Source organism: Cryptomeria japonica, unplaced genomic scaffold (genome assembly GCF_030272615.1).
Source record: "Cryptomeria japonica unplaced genomic scaffold, Sugi_1.0 HiC_scaffold_35, whole genome shotgun sequence".
Classification (NCBI taxonomy): Eukaryota; Viridiplantae; Streptophyta; class Pinopsida; order Cupressales; family Cupressaceae; genus Cryptomeria; species Cryptomeria japonica.
This window is the reverse complement of record NW_026728857.1, coordinates 12,501-27,500: the sequence shown is the minus strand read 5'-3', so window position 1 is coordinate 27,500 and position 15,000 is coordinate 12,501. Positions and strand designations below refer to the sequence as shown.

Here is a 15,000-nt window from a genome sequence, read left to right as displayed (position 1 = left end):
ATGGCAGAAATGCTAGTAACGTGCACTTCGGGACCAACGCATCACCGGAAGACAACCGCCAAACATCGAAAGAGTCGCGATGCTCCGCAACCTACGTGCAAAGCGGTCGCACACCGGGTAAGGGAGTGAGAGCCCCAAACATAGCTGGGCGAGGCGCTCACTCCGCTCTTTAATATCTCGTTAATACCGCCAAGGAAATGGCACAAGCACACACACACAAGCATCCTCGGAAGAGGACAGTTCGAGTGACAGGTCAAATCCAAGAGTTCCGAAGACTACCTCCAGGAACAATCGGGAACAAGACCGATTACAAGTCGTCGAGTCTGTTACTGGGCGAACACGAGATGCGCACAGGAAATCGATCAGCCCTCACAATGGCCCAAGGCCAGAGATCGGACTGCTACGATTTACCCCAACAATCATCGTGCCACTCTTCGCAGAGAGGTGATAGACGCCAACGAGCCCGCGCATAGCAATCGAGGTGTAAAAAGGGCGTTGAAGGCAGGAAGCCTGGACGAAAGAGGCTACGAGGTCACCTCGAAGCGGTCTAAGAATCGGGCGCACTTGGGGCGACTACCAGTGCCAACCCCTTATCCCGCGGTGCGTCCGACACACAGAAATTTCCAAGGCGGCCAAGGAGCCTCCCCGCATAGCAATCGGGGTGTGAGGTTACGGATGCAGCATTGATAGCAATCGAGGTGTGAGGCGAAGGATGCAGAAGTGAGAGCCGAGGGATGTAGCAGAGATAGCAATCGGGGTGTGTGATGCAGAAGAGATAGCAATCGAGGTGTGCGGTGGGAAGGGCCCAGCAGCCAGAATGCATGAAGCGACGGATGAAGCAGTGATGACAACCGGGCTGTGAGGAGAGGAGGGATGCAGCCAAGAAAGCAATCAGGGCTCGAGGCAAGGGATGCATCAAGGATAGCAATCATGTTGTGAGGCGAGATTCCAAAGGCTAAACGTGAGAGGCTGCAGGGTCGACTCAGAGAGGTCTATGCATGTGAGAGGCTGAAAGCAAGGTCGACTCGGAGCGGTCTATGCATCGGGCGCGCTTGGGGCGACTACCAGTGCCAACCCCTTATCCCGCGACGCGTCCGACAAAGAGAACGTTCCAAGGCGGCAGAGGAGGTTACCAGCCGAAGGATGCAGTAGCAATAACAGGTATAGTTCCGCGGCGGCCGAGAAGACTCACCGCATAGGAATCGGGATGCGAGGCGAGGGATGCGGCGGGAAGGCCCCGACGGCTAAACGGAAGAGGCTGCAGGGCCGCCTCGGAATGGTCCAAGCATCGGATGCGATTGGGACGACTACCAGTGCCAACCCCTTATCCCGCGATGCGTCCGATACACAGATAGTTCCAAGGCGGCCGAGGAGCCTCACCGCATATCAATCGGGGTGCGAGGCGAGGGATGGGGCGGGAAGGCCCCAACGGCTAGACGGAAGAGGCTTCAGGGCCACCTCGGAATGGTCCAAGCATCGGACGCGCTTGGGGCGACTGCCAGTGCCAACCCCTTATCCCGCGATGCGTCCGATACACAGATGGTTCCAAGGCGGCCGAGGAGCCTCACCGCATAGCAATCGGGGGTGCGAGGCGAGGGATGGGGCGGGAAGGCCCCAACGGCTAGACGGAAGAGGCTTCAGGGCCGCCTAGGAATGGTCCAAGCATCGGACACGCTTGGGGCGACTACCAGTGACAGCCCCCTATCCCGCGATGCGTCCAATACGAAGATGGTTCCAAGGCGGCCGAGGAGCCTCACCGCATAGCAATCGGGGTGCGAGGTGGGGGATGCGGCGAGATGGCCCCAACGGCTAGACGGAAGAGGCCACAGGGCCGCGTCGGAATAGTCCAAGCATCGGACGCGCTTGGGGCGACTACCAGTGACAACCCCTTATCCCGCGATGCGTCCGATACGAAGATAGTTCCAAGGCGGCCGAGGAGCCTCACCGCATAGCAATCGGGGTGCGAGGTGGGGGATGCGGCGAGATGGCCCCAACGGCTAGACGGAAGAGGCTGCAGGGCCGCCTCGGAATAGTCCAAGCATCGGACGCGCTTGGGGCCACTACCAGTGACAACCCCTTATCCCGCAATGCGTCCGATACGAAGATAGTTCCAAGGCGGCCGAAGAGCCTCACCGCATAGCAATCGGGGTGCGAGGTGGGGGATGCGGCGAGATGGCCCCAACGGCTAGACGGAAGAGGCCACAGGGCCGCCTCGGAATAGTCCAAGCATCGGACGCGCTTGGGGCGACTACCAGTGACAACCCCTTATCCCGCGATGCGTCCGATACGAAGATAGTTCCCAGGCGGCCGAGGAGCCTCACCGCATAGCAATCGGGGTGCGAGGCGAGGGATGCGGCGAGATGGCCCCAAAGGCTAGACGGAAGAGGCTGCAGGGCTGCCTCGGAATAGTCCAAGCATCGGACGCGCTTGGGGCGACTACCACTGCCAACCCCTTATCCCGCGATGCGTCCGATACACAGATAGTTCCGAGGCGGCCGAGGAGGTGGGGGATGCAGCGAGATGGCCCCAACGGCTAGACGGAAGAGGCTGCAGGGCCGCCTCGGAATAGTCCAAGCATCGGACGCGCTTGGGGCGACTACCAGTGACAACCCCTTATCCCGCGATGCGTCCGATACACAGATAGTTCCGAGGCGGCCAAGGAGCCTCACCGCATAGCAATCGTGGTGCGAGGTGGGGGATGCGGCGAGATGGCCCCAACGGCTAGACGGAAGAGGCTGCAGGGCCGCCTCGGAATGGTCCAAGCATCGGATGCGCTTGGGGCGACTACCACTGCCAACCCCTTATCCCGCGATGCGTCCGATACACAGATAGTTCCAAGGCGGCCGAGGAGCCTCACAGCATAGCAATCGGGGTGCGAGGCGAGGGATGCGGCGAGAAAGCCCCAACGGCTAGAGGGAAGAGGCTTCAGGTCCGCCTCGGAATGGTCCAAGCATCGGACGCGCTTGGGGCGACTACCAGTGACAACCCCTTATCCCGCGACGCGTCCGATACACAGATAGTTCCAAGGCGGCCGAGGAGCCTCACCGCATAGCAATCGGGGTGCGAGGCGAGGGATGCGGCGAGAAGGACCCAACGGCTACACGGAAGAGGCTTCGGGGCCGCCTCGGAATGGTCCAAGCATCGGACGCGCTTGGGGCGACTACCAGTGACAACCCCTTATCCCGCGACGCGTCCGATACACAGATAGTTCCAAGGCGGCCGAGGAGCCTCACCGCATAGCAATCGGGGTGCGAGGCGAGGGATGCGGCGAGAAGGACCCAACGGCTACACGGAAGAGGCTTCGGGGCCGCCTCGGAATGGTCCAAGCATCGGACGCGCTTGGGGCGACTACCAGTGACAACCCCTTATCCCGCGACGCGTCCGATACACAGATAGTTCCAAGGCGGCCGAGGAGCCTCACCGCATAGCAATCGGGGTGCGAGGCGAGGGATGCGGCGAGAAGGACCCAACGGCTAGACGGAAGAGGCTTCGGGTCCGCCTCGGAATGGTCCAAGCATCGGACGCGCTTGGGGCGACTACCAGTGACAACCCCTTATCCCGCGACGCGTCCGATACACAGATAGTTCCAAGGCAGCCGAGGAGCCTCACCGCATAGCAATCGGGGTGCGAGGCGAGGGATGCGGCGAGAAGGACCCAACGGCTAGACGGAAGAGGCTTCGGGTCCGCCTCGGAATGGTCCAAGCATCGGACGCGCTTGGGGCGACTACCAGTGACAACCCCTTATCCCGCGACGCGTCCGATACACAGATAGTTCCAAGGCGGCCGAGGAGCCTCACCGCATAGCAATCGGGGTGCGAGGCGAGGGATGCGGCGAGAAGGACCCAACGGCTAGACGGAAGAGGCTTCGGGTCCGCCTCGGAATGGTCCAAGCATCGGACGCGCTTGGGGCGACTACCAGTGACAACCCCTTATCCCGCGACGCGTCCGATACACAGATAGTTCCAAGGCGGCCGAGGAGCCTCACCGCATAGCAATCGGGGTGCGAGGCGAAGGATGCGGCGAGAAGGACCCAACGGCTAGACGGAAGAGGCTTCGGGTCCGCCTCGGAATGGTCTAAGCATCGGACGCGCTTGGGGCGACTACCAGTGACAACCCCTTATCCCGCGACGCGTCCGATACACAGATAGTTCCAAGGCGGCCGAGGAGCCTCACCGCATAGCAATCGGGGTGCGAGGCGAGGGATGCGGCGAGAAGGACCCAACGGCTAGACGGAAGAGGCTTCAGGGCCGCCTCGGAATGGTCCAAGCATCGGACGCGCTTGGGGCGACTACCAATGACAACCCCTTATCCCGCGACGCGTCCGATACACAGATAGTTCCGAGGCGGCCGAGGAGCCTCACCGCATAGCAATCGGGGTGCGAGGCGAGGGATGCGGCGAGAAGGACCCAACGGCTAGACGGAAGAGGCTTCAGGGCCGCCTCGGAATGGTCCAAGCATCGGACGCGCTTGGGGCGACTACCAGTGACAACCCCTTATCCCGCGACGCGTCCGATACACAGATAGTTCCGAGGCGGCCGAGGAGCCTCACCGCATAGCAATCGGGGTGCGAGGCGAGGGATGCGGCGAGAAGGACCCAACGGCTAGACGGAAGAGGCTTCAGGGCCGCCTCGGAATGGTCCAAGCATCGGACGCGCTTGGGGCGACTACCGTTGCCAACCCCTTATCCCGCGATGCGTCTGATACACAGATAGTTCCGAGGCGGCCGAGGAGCCTCACCGCATAGCAATCGGGTTGCGAGGCAGATTATTGGGAAGGGAACCCCCTGGGATGCGGCTCAAGCAGTGCCCAAAGGGACTGGAATGCGGAATCACATCGAGAGACCCAAATGCTATACGAGGGCTCAAATCGAATTATCGATTTGGCCACGACATGGACGCATCGGAACGACTACCTTTGCCGAACCACTCGCAATTGCATCCATACCGAAACCAATAGACATTTCCGTTAGAGCCCTCGCATAGCATTCGGGAATCTCGCATGCCCCTCTAAATCGACCAATGCTGGCGCTCAATGAAAATCCGAGCGCTACCACCGTTCGAGCGCCAGCATTGGTCGAGTTAGAGGGGCACGGGGGAGAATGCTCCAGTCAACACCTCCCCTATATAAGTTATTTGTCCGATTCTCGCACAACCGTAGTCTGCCTCGTCGAATCAAACAACGGTCCCAGATTCCGACTTCCGTTCCGTAGAGACCCAAAAGCTAGATGGAGGCTCGCAAGAAAGAGAGTCGGCGCATAGCAATCGGGTTTCTCGAACGTTTAGGGACCGAGCTCACTTGCGGATAGGGCAAAATCCGCCAAGCAACCCAAAAGCTAGACGGGGGCTCGAATCGAATCGCCTAGGCGGCCACAACAACGACGTGTTGGATCGACTACCAGTGCCAAACCATTCAGCAAGACTAGTCTGTGTCGAGGCCGGATAGAGATTCTCAGAGAGCGCTCGCATAGCATTTAGGAGACCTGCCGCGTCCCTCACACTCGACAAATGGTGGTGCACGTTTATAAATCCGAGCGATCCCAACCCTTTCAAGCACCAACATCGGTCGAGATAGAGGGGCACGGAGGGGGCTGCGTGAGACAACACAGTCCCCTATATAAGTTATTTGTCCGATTCTCACACATCCGAAGAATGGTCATCAAATCGGACAACAGCCCAAACTTCCGACTTCCGTCCCAGAAAGCCCAAGAGCTATCTAAAACGTTCATGGCCGGAACTCGATCGCGGCTATACCAGTCCGCCAAGCAACCCAAAAGCTAGACTGGAGCTCTAGTCGAATCACCTCTGTGGCCATTGCAAGGACGTGTTGGAGCGACTACCATTGCCGAACCATTCCGCAGGTCGAGTCCATACCAAGGCCGCATAGAGATTCACGATGAGCTCCTGCATAGCAATCAGGAGACTTGCCGTGTCCATCACAATCGATAAATCCTGGTGCAAGATTTTTGCATCCGAGCGCTCCAACCAGTCGAGCACCAGCATCAATCGACATAAACGGGCACGGGGGGAGGATGCTCGAGAACACTACCTCCCCTATATAAGTTATTTGTCCGATTCTCAAGCAGCCGAAGTCTGGTCATCGAATCGGGTCAAAGACCACAACTTCCGACTTTACCCACAATGCAAGTCATCGAATCGAACATCGGCCCCCGAGTCGGACTCCATGCGTATGTCAGGTCATCGGACCCAAATTCCGCCTTCCTGCGCATGGCGGGCCATCAATATCAACTCGGTCATCGGACCCAAACTCCGCCTTTTTGCGTATGGCACGCCTTCAAATCGGTCATCGGACCCAAATTCCGCCTTCCTGTGCATGGCGGGCCATCAACATCAACTCGGTCATCGGACCCAAATTCCGCCTTTCTGCGCATGGCACGCCATCAACTCGGTCATCGGACCCAAATTCCGCCTTCCTGCGCATGGCAGGTCATCGGACACAAATTCAGACCTCGCCAATATGCCTACGTATCGAATCGGTCATCGGACCCAACTTCCGACTTCATCCATACTGTAGGGTCTTTGAGGTTGGCGCGGTGCGCTCAACCCAGGGAGTCGACCCATCGAAGCATACACCTCCCCTATATAAGCTATTTGTCCGATTCCCACACCTGTGTAGTTTGCACCTCTGACCAGGACATCGACCCCAACTTCCGAACTCGACTGCAACGACGGCACCAGCGCCTTGGTGCGCACCTTGCGACGCACAGTCCCAACATTCGCCTTCCTGCACATGGCAGGTCATCGGACCCAAATTCCGACCTCGCGAGTATGCCTACATATCGAATCGGTCATCGGACCCAACTTCCGACTTCATCCATACCGTAGGGTCTTTGAGGTTGGCGCGGTGCGCTCAACCCGGGGAGTCGACCCAACGAAGCATACACCTCCCCTATATAAGCTATTTGTCCGATTCCCACACCTGTGTAGTTTGCACCTCCGATCAAGACATCGACCCCAACTTCCGAACTCGCCTCCAACGACCGAACCAGCGCCTTGGTGCGCACCTTGCAACGCACAGTGCCAACATTCGCCTTCCTGCACGTGGCAGGTCATCGGACCCAAATTCCGACCTCGCGAGTATGCCTACATATCGAATCGGTCATCGGACCCAACTTCCGACTTCATCCATACCGTAGGGTCTTTGAGGTTGGCGCGGTGCGCTCAACCCGGGGAGTCGACCCAACGAAGCATACACCTCCCCTATATAAGCTATTTGTCCGATTCCCACACCTGTGTAGCTTGCACCTCCGATCAGGACATCGACCCCAACTTCCGAACTCGACTAAAAAGACCGCACCAGCGCCTTGGTGTGCACCTTGCAACGCACAGTGTCAACATTCGCCTTCCTGCACATGGCAGGTCATCGGACCCAAATTCCGACCTCATGAGCATACCTACTAATCGAATTGGTCATCGGACCCAACTTCCGACTTCATCCATACCGTAGGGTCTTTGAGGTTGGCGCGGTGCGCTCAACCTGGGGAGTCGACCCATCGAAGCATACACCTCCCCTATATAAGCTATTTGTCCGATTCCGACACCTGTGTAGTTTGCACCTCCGCTCAGGACATCGACCCCAACTTCCGAACTCGCCTGCAACGACCGAACCAGCGCCTTGGTGCGCACCAAAAGTGCGCACTTTTGGAGGGCACTTTTGTGCGCTCCAAAGGTGCGCACTTTTGGAGGGCACTTTTCTGCGCTCCAAAGGTGCGCACTTTTGGAGGGCACTTTTTGGAGGGCACTTTTCTGCGCTCCAAAGGTGCGCACTTTTGGAGGGCACTTTTTGGAGGGCACTTTTCTGCGCTCCAAAGGTGCGCACTTTTGGAGGGCACTTTTTGGAGGGCACTTTTCTGCGCTCCAAAGGTGCGCACTTTTGGAGGGCACTTTTTGGAGGGCACTTTTCTGCGCTCCAAAGGTGCGCACTTTTGGAGGGCACTTTTTGGAGGGCACTTTTCTGCGCTCCAAAGGTGCGCACTTTTGGAGGGCACTTTTCTGCGCTCCAAAGGTGCGCACTTTTGGAGGGCACTTTTTGGAGGGCACTTTTCTGCGCTCCAAAGGTGCGCACTTTTGGAGGGCACTTTTCTGCGCTCCAAAGGTGCGCACTTTTGGAGGGCACTTTTTGGAGGGCACTTTTCTGCGCTCCAAAGGTGCGCACTTTTGGAGGGCACTTTTGTGCACTCCAAAGGTGCGCACTTTTGGAGGGCACTTTTCCTGTGCTCCAAAGGTGCACACCTAGGTGAGCACCTTCGACCACACCTTGTAGCACACCAAACTCTGACTTTCGACTTCATCCGCAATGCAGGGTCTTTGAGGTTGGCGCAATGCGCACAACCAGGGGAGTCGACCCATCAAACCCAACACCTCCCCTATATAAGCTATTTGTCTGATTCTCATACATGCGTAGCCTGCAGGAGCAATTAGGACATCGACCCCAACTTTCGGCTTCTAAACGAAAACAAGGTCTTTGAGGTTGGTGTAATGCGAACAACTAGGGGAGTCAACCCATCAAACCCAACACCTCCCCTATATAAGCTATTTGTCTGATTCTCATACATGTGTAGTCTACAGGAGCAATTAGGACATCGACCCCAACTTTTGACTTCTTAACGAAAACAAGGTCTTTGAGGTTGACGTAATGCGCACAACCAGGGGAGTCGACCCATCAAACCCAACACCTCCCCTATATAAGCTATTTGTCCGATTCTCATACATGTGTAGCCTGCAGGAGCCATTAGGACATTGACCCCAACTTTTGACTTCTTAACGAAAACAAGGTCTTTGAGGTTGGCGTAATGCGCACAACCAAGGGAGTTGACCCATCAAACCCAACACCTCCCCTATATAAGCTATTTGTCTGATTCTCATACATGTGTAGCCTGCAACAACGATTAGGACATCCACCCCAACTTCTGAATTCGTCTGCGTTGACCGCACCAAAGGTGCACGCCTTGGTGCTCACCAAAATCCGACTTCCGACTTCTTCTGCTATGCGGGGTCTTTGAGGTTGGCGCAGTGCGCACAACCAGGGGAGTCAACCCACCGAATGCAACACCTCCCCTATATAAGCTATTTGTCTGATTCTCATACATGCGTAGACTGCAGCAATGATTAGGACATCCACCCCAACTTTTGACTTCTTAAACAAGACAGGGTCTTTGAAGTTGGTGCAGTGCACACAACCAGGGGAGTCGACCCATCAAACGCAACACCTCCCCTATATAAAGCTATTTGTCCGATTCTCATACGTGTAGTCTGCAGCAGCGATTAGGACATCGACCCCAACTTCCGAATTCGTTTGCATTGACCGCACCAAAGGTGCACGCCTTGGTGTGCACCCTGGAGTGCACTTTGGTGCTCACCTCGGTGCACACTTTGGTGTGCACCTCGGTGTGCACCAAAGGTGCGCACCTTGGAGCGCACCAAAGGTGTACACTTTGGAGCGCACCACATAGGGTCTTTGAGAGGTTGGCGCAGTGCGCACACCAAGGTGGGTGTTGAGGTGCGTGCCGAGGTGGGTGGGTGCTAGGGTGCGCTCCATGGTGGGTGCCAGGGTGGGTGCGTGCTAGGGTGGATTCCAAAGAGGGTCATAGGGTGGGTGCCAAGGTGGGTTGGTGATATAGTGGGTTCAAAGGTGGGTACTAGGGTGGGTTCCAAGGTGGGTCACAAGTTGGGTGCCAGGATGCGTGGGTGTTAGGTTGGGTGCCAAGGTGGGCTCCTGCGTGGGTGGGTGCTAGGGTGGGTTTCAAGGTGGACGCGAGGGCGGGTGCCAAGGTGGGTAACAAGTTGGGTGTTAGGATGGGTGAGTGCTAGAGTGGGTGCCAAGGTGGGTGGGTGCTAAGGTGGATGCCAAGGTGGTTCACAGGGTGGGTGGGTTCTAGGGTGAGTTCCAAGGTGGGTCACAGGTTCAGTGCTAGGGTGGGTGTCAAGGCGGGTGTCGAGGTGCCTGGGTGCTAGGGTGTGGATGCCAATGTGGGTCATAGGGTGGGTACTAGGGTGGGCTGCAATGTGGGTGCCAAGGTGGGTAACATGCTCGGTGGGTTCTAAATTGGGTGCCAGGGTGGGTGTGCACCCACCTTGCCCGAGGTGGGTGCCAAGGTGCCAGTGTGGGTGGGTGCTAAGGTGGATGCCAAGGTGGGTGAGAAGGTGGGTGATAGGTTGAGTGGTAGGATGGGTGGGTGCCAAGATGGGTCACAGGGTGGGTGCAAGGGTGGGTAGGTGCTAGGGTTGGTGTCAGGGTGGGTGGGTGCTAGGTTGGGTTCCAAGGTGGGTGCGAGGGTGAGTGTCAAGGTGGGTCACAGGTTAGGTGCTAGGATGGGTGAGTGCTAGGGTGCAAAGGTGCCAGGGTGGGTGCTAGGATGGGTCGATGCTAGGGTGAGTGGCAAGGTGGGTCCACAAGTGTCAAGGTGGGTGCCGAGGTGGGTGCCAAGTCGGCGACTGCTATGGTGGATGCCAAGGTGGGTCACGGGGTGGGTGCCAAGTTGCTAGGTTGGGTTCCAAGGTGGGTGCCAACGTGGGTGCTAGGGTGCGTGGGTTAAAGGGTGTGTCACAACGTGGGTGCCAGGATGGGTGCGCACCCACACTGGCCAAGACGGGTGCGGGTGCAAGGTTGGGTTCCAAGCCCGGTCACAGGCTGGGTGCTAGGATGGGTGGGTGCCAAGGTGGGCACCAGGGTGGGTGCACCCACCCTGGCCAAGGTGGGTCACGGGGTGGGTCCTAGGGTGGGTAACGGGGTGGGTACTAAGGTGCGTGCCAAGGTGGGTCATAGGGTGGGTGCCAAGGTGGGCACCAGGGTGGGTGTGCACCAACCCTAGCCAGGGTAGGTCACGGGGTGGTTGTCGGGGTGGGCGTCAAGGAGCCAAGGTGGGTGGCAAGTAGCCAAGTTGCGTGCCAAGGTGGGTGTCGGGGTGGGTGCCAAGGATCCAAGGTGGGTGCCAAGGAACCAAGGTGGGTGTCTGGGTGGGTGCCGAGGTGGGAGCCAGGGTGGGTCCCAAGGTGAGTGCAAAGGTGGGTGCCAGGGTCAAGGTGAGTGCCAATGTGGGTTCCAAGGTGCCAGGGTCAGGGTGAGTGCCAATGTGGGTTCAAAGGTGCTAAGTTGGGTGCGAGGTTGGGTGCGAGGGTGGGTGGGTGCCAAGGTGTGCTAGGTGGAAGCCCGGGTGGGTCGGCATCCCATGGGTGTCGAGTTGGGTGCCTGATGGGTGCTTCTTGTCAAGTTTTAGTCGTCGGGACTCATTTCGAGCCTTAGAGGTCGTTTCTTGTCCGGTTGCCCTGTCTTCGACCTGGGAACCCAATTTTGGTCCTCGGGTCCCATTTTTTTTTGTCTCGCATCCCACTTTTGGCCTGTGGCCTTTTCGGGGTCGATTCTCGTTTTGGGCATCAGAGCATGTTTCTTCTCCTAAAACCCAATATTTGTTTATTAAGTCTCGGAACACATTTTTGTTCTCGTGGACCCATCATGGGTCTTGGAACGCATTTGTGGTCCTTGGGTCCCATTTTGCATCCCGAAACTTGTGTTTTGGTGCTTGATCCCTATTTTGGGTGCCCACCTTGCACCAAGTGCGCACCCGGGGCAAACCGAGCGCCTTGGTGCACCGGGGCAAGATCGAGCGTGCACCCGAGGCGCCCCGAACATGCACCAAGGTGCACTCGGCCCACATGTGAGCGCAGGTCGTTGCGCCCGAGGTGGTGTGTGGGCACCGCGTTGCAGACGGGACACTGCACGCACACGACGCCCCCTCCAGGTGCACGCACGTAGGCCGGGCCGGGTGCACACCCGACGCCCTAGCAAGGTGCGCGCACCCGGGCAGGGCTCACACTTGGCGAACGGGGCGCACTTCGCGAGGGAGGGTGTGCACCTCGACGGGGGTGGGTGGCCGGGGTGGATTCGCACGTGGGTCGCGGTTTGCTAAGTACACACTGCGACAAGCTCATAACGGGTGCGATCATACCAGCATTAGTGCACCGGATCCCATCAGAACTCCGCAGTTAAGCGCGCTTGGGCCGGAGTAGTACTGGGATGGGTGACCTCCCGGGAAGTCCCGGTGTTGCACCCTTTTTTAGTTTTTCGCCGGGCGTCGCAATGCTATTTGAATAAACCTTTTGCCCGTTTGCGTTCTCGTCGGGGCCGGGCCGGGCCGGGGTGCGCTGCCCGCACTACCGCGCGCGCGGGGGGCGACACCGAGCGCGCACCCGAGGCACCCCGAGCACACAGGCCACGGTGCAACCCGGGCGTTGTGCGCGCACCCCGGTGCGCCCGAGGTGCTGCGCGCGCACCCAGGTGAAATCGGTGTGCACCTCGGCCAGTGCGCGCTCGGTCGAGTCGCGCACGTTGGCCAAGGTGCACGGTGATGTTTCTTACTCTAAGGTTCCGCACCAGACGCCCGGGACAGGTGAGCGAAGCTGGGCGGGGCCGGGGTGCGCGGCCGGGGCAGGTGCACGCAGCTGGAGAGAGCTTTGGAGCACACTTCGGAGCGCACCAATGATGCGCTCCATTCAAAAGTTTCCTGAAAAGGCAAAAAAAGTTGAGATTATAGAATTTCCCACTTGAGAGATTGTAAAAAAAAAAAATTTAAAATGAAGGAAACGCGGGTGCCAAGGTGTGCGCAGCCCAGCCAAGGTGTGCGCACCAAGGCGCCCACCCTGGCGAAGGTGCACGCAAGGTGCGCACCCGAGGCAAACCGGACAATTAACCCAACTTTCGACTTCGCGCGCACCTTGGAGCGCACTTCGGAGCGCTCCTTGGTGCGCACCAATCTTGGGCACCTCGGAGTGCACCATGGCGCCCACCAAGGTGCGCACCCGGGGCAAACCGAGCTCCGACTTCGTGCGCACCTTGGAGCGCACGAAAGGTGCGCACCATGGCGCCCACCAAGGTGCGCAGCCCAGCCAAGGCGTGCGCATCAAGGTGCGCACCCTGGCGAAGGTGCGCACCCGGGGCAAACCGAGCTCCGACTTCGTGCGCACCTTGGAGCGCACAAAAGGTGCGCAACCCAGCCAAGGTGTGCGCACCCCGGTCAAACCGAGCTCCGAATCGTGCGCACCAGAGGTGCACGCCATCGTGCGCACCTTGGAGCACACTTCGGAGCCCTCCTTGGTGCGCGCCGATGTTGCGCACCTCGGAGCGCACCCGGGGAAAACAATGCAATTAACCCGACTTTCGACTTCGTGGGCACCTCGGAGCGCTCTCGGGTTCGCACCTCGGAGCACACCGAGGTGCGCACCTTTGATGCGCTGCCTTCACCAATTTCCAGAAAAGGCAAGAAAACATTGAGAAGGTGTGCGCACCGAGGTGCCCACCCTGGCGAAGGTGCACGCGAGGTGCGCACCCGGGGCAAACCGGGCTCCGACTTCGTGCACGCCGCACCTTGGAGCACACTTCGGAGCGCTCCTTGGTGCGCACCAGGGCGCGCAACCCAGCCGAGGTGCCCACCCCGGCGAAGGTGCACGCGAGGTGCGCACCCGGGGCAAACCGGGCTCCGACTTCGTGCACGCCATGGTGCCCACCGCGGCGAAGGTGCACGCGAGGTGCGCACCCGGGGCAAACCGGGCTCCGACTTCGTGCACGCCGCACCTTGGAGCACACTTCGGAGCGCTCCTTGGTGCGCACCATGGTGCCCACCAGGGCGCGCAACCCCGCCGAAGGTGCACGCGAGGTGCGCACCCGGGGCAAACCGGGCTCCGACTTCGTGCACGCCGCACCTTGGAGCACACTTCGGAGCGCTCCTTGGTGCGCACCATGGTGCCCACCAGGGCGCGCAACCCCGCCGAAGGTGCACGCGAGGTGCGCACCCGGGGCAAACCGGGCTCCGACTTCGTGCACGCCATGGTGCGCACCGCGGCGAAGGTGCGCACCCGGGGCAAACCGGGCTCCGACTTCGTGCACGCCGCACCTTGGAGCACACTTCGGAGCGCTCCTTGGTGCGCACCAGGGCGCGCAACCCAGCCGAGGTGCCCACCCCGGCGAAGGTGCACGCGAGGTGCGTACCCGGGGCAAACCGGGCTCCGACTTCGTGCACGCCGCACCTTGGAGCACACTTCGGAGCGCTCCTTGGTGCGCACCATGGTGCCCACCAGGCCGCGCAACCCAGCCAAGGTGTGCGCACCAAGGTGCACGCGAGGTGCGCACCCGGGGCAAACCGGGGTCCGACTTCGTGCACGCCGCACCTTGGAGCACACATCGGGGCGCTCCCGGGTTCGCACCGGCGTTGCGCACCGTGGTGGGCACCTCGGAGCACACCAAGGTGGGCAGCGAGGTGCGCACCTTTGATGCGATGCCTTCACTAATTTCCATAAAAGGCAAAAAAAAAACGAGATTTTAAAATTTCCGTTTTGAAAGATAGTGAGAAAAAGGGAATGCTGGTGCCATCTTGAGCCCGCCCTGGTGCGCAGCCCAGCCAAGGTGTGCGCACCAAGGTGCCCACCCTGGCGAAGGTGCGCGCCCGGGCAATTAACCCAACTTCCAACTTCGCGCGCGCCAGGGTGGGAGCGCACCCAACAACCGGGCCTGGGAAGAGCCAATGCGAGAAACCCCACCAAACGCTCTGACAAAAAAAGAGGGGGCGCTCCAGTAACCCCGCTTCGGAGCGCACCCTGGGCAAACCCAGCCAAGGTGCCCACCCCGGCCAAGGTGCAGGCGAGGTGCGCACCCGGGGCAAACCGGGCTCCGACAACGTGCACGCCGCACCTTGGAGCACACTTCGTAGCGCTCCCGGGTGCGCACCTCAGAGCACACCAAGGTGGGCAGCGAGGTGCGCACCTTTGATGCGCTGCCTTCACTAATTTCCAGAAAAGGCAAAAAAAAAAGGAGATTTTAAAATTTCCGTTTTGAAAGATAGTGAAAAAAACGGAACGCGCGTGCCATCTTGAGCCCGCCCTGGTGCGCAGCCCAGGTAAGGTGCCCACCCTGGCAAAGGTGCGCACCCGGGCAATTAACCCTACTTCCGACTTCGTGCGCGCCAGGGTGGCAACCGGGCCTCGGAAGAGCCAA

The 15,000-nt window shown here is 59.4% G+C and overlaps 1 non-coding gene across 1 annotated transcript; it reads left to right on the top strand.

Moving 5' to 3' along the window:
- Positions 1-11,948: 11,948 nt before the first annotated feature.
- On the top strand, positions 11,949-12,067 carry LOC131862137 (5S ribosomal RNA). Its single transcript, XR_009361163.1, has one exon. It is a non-coding gene; the product is annotated as a 5S ribosomal RNA (ribosomal RNA).
- The last annotated feature ends 2,933 nt before the right edge of the window (positions 12,068-15,000 follow it).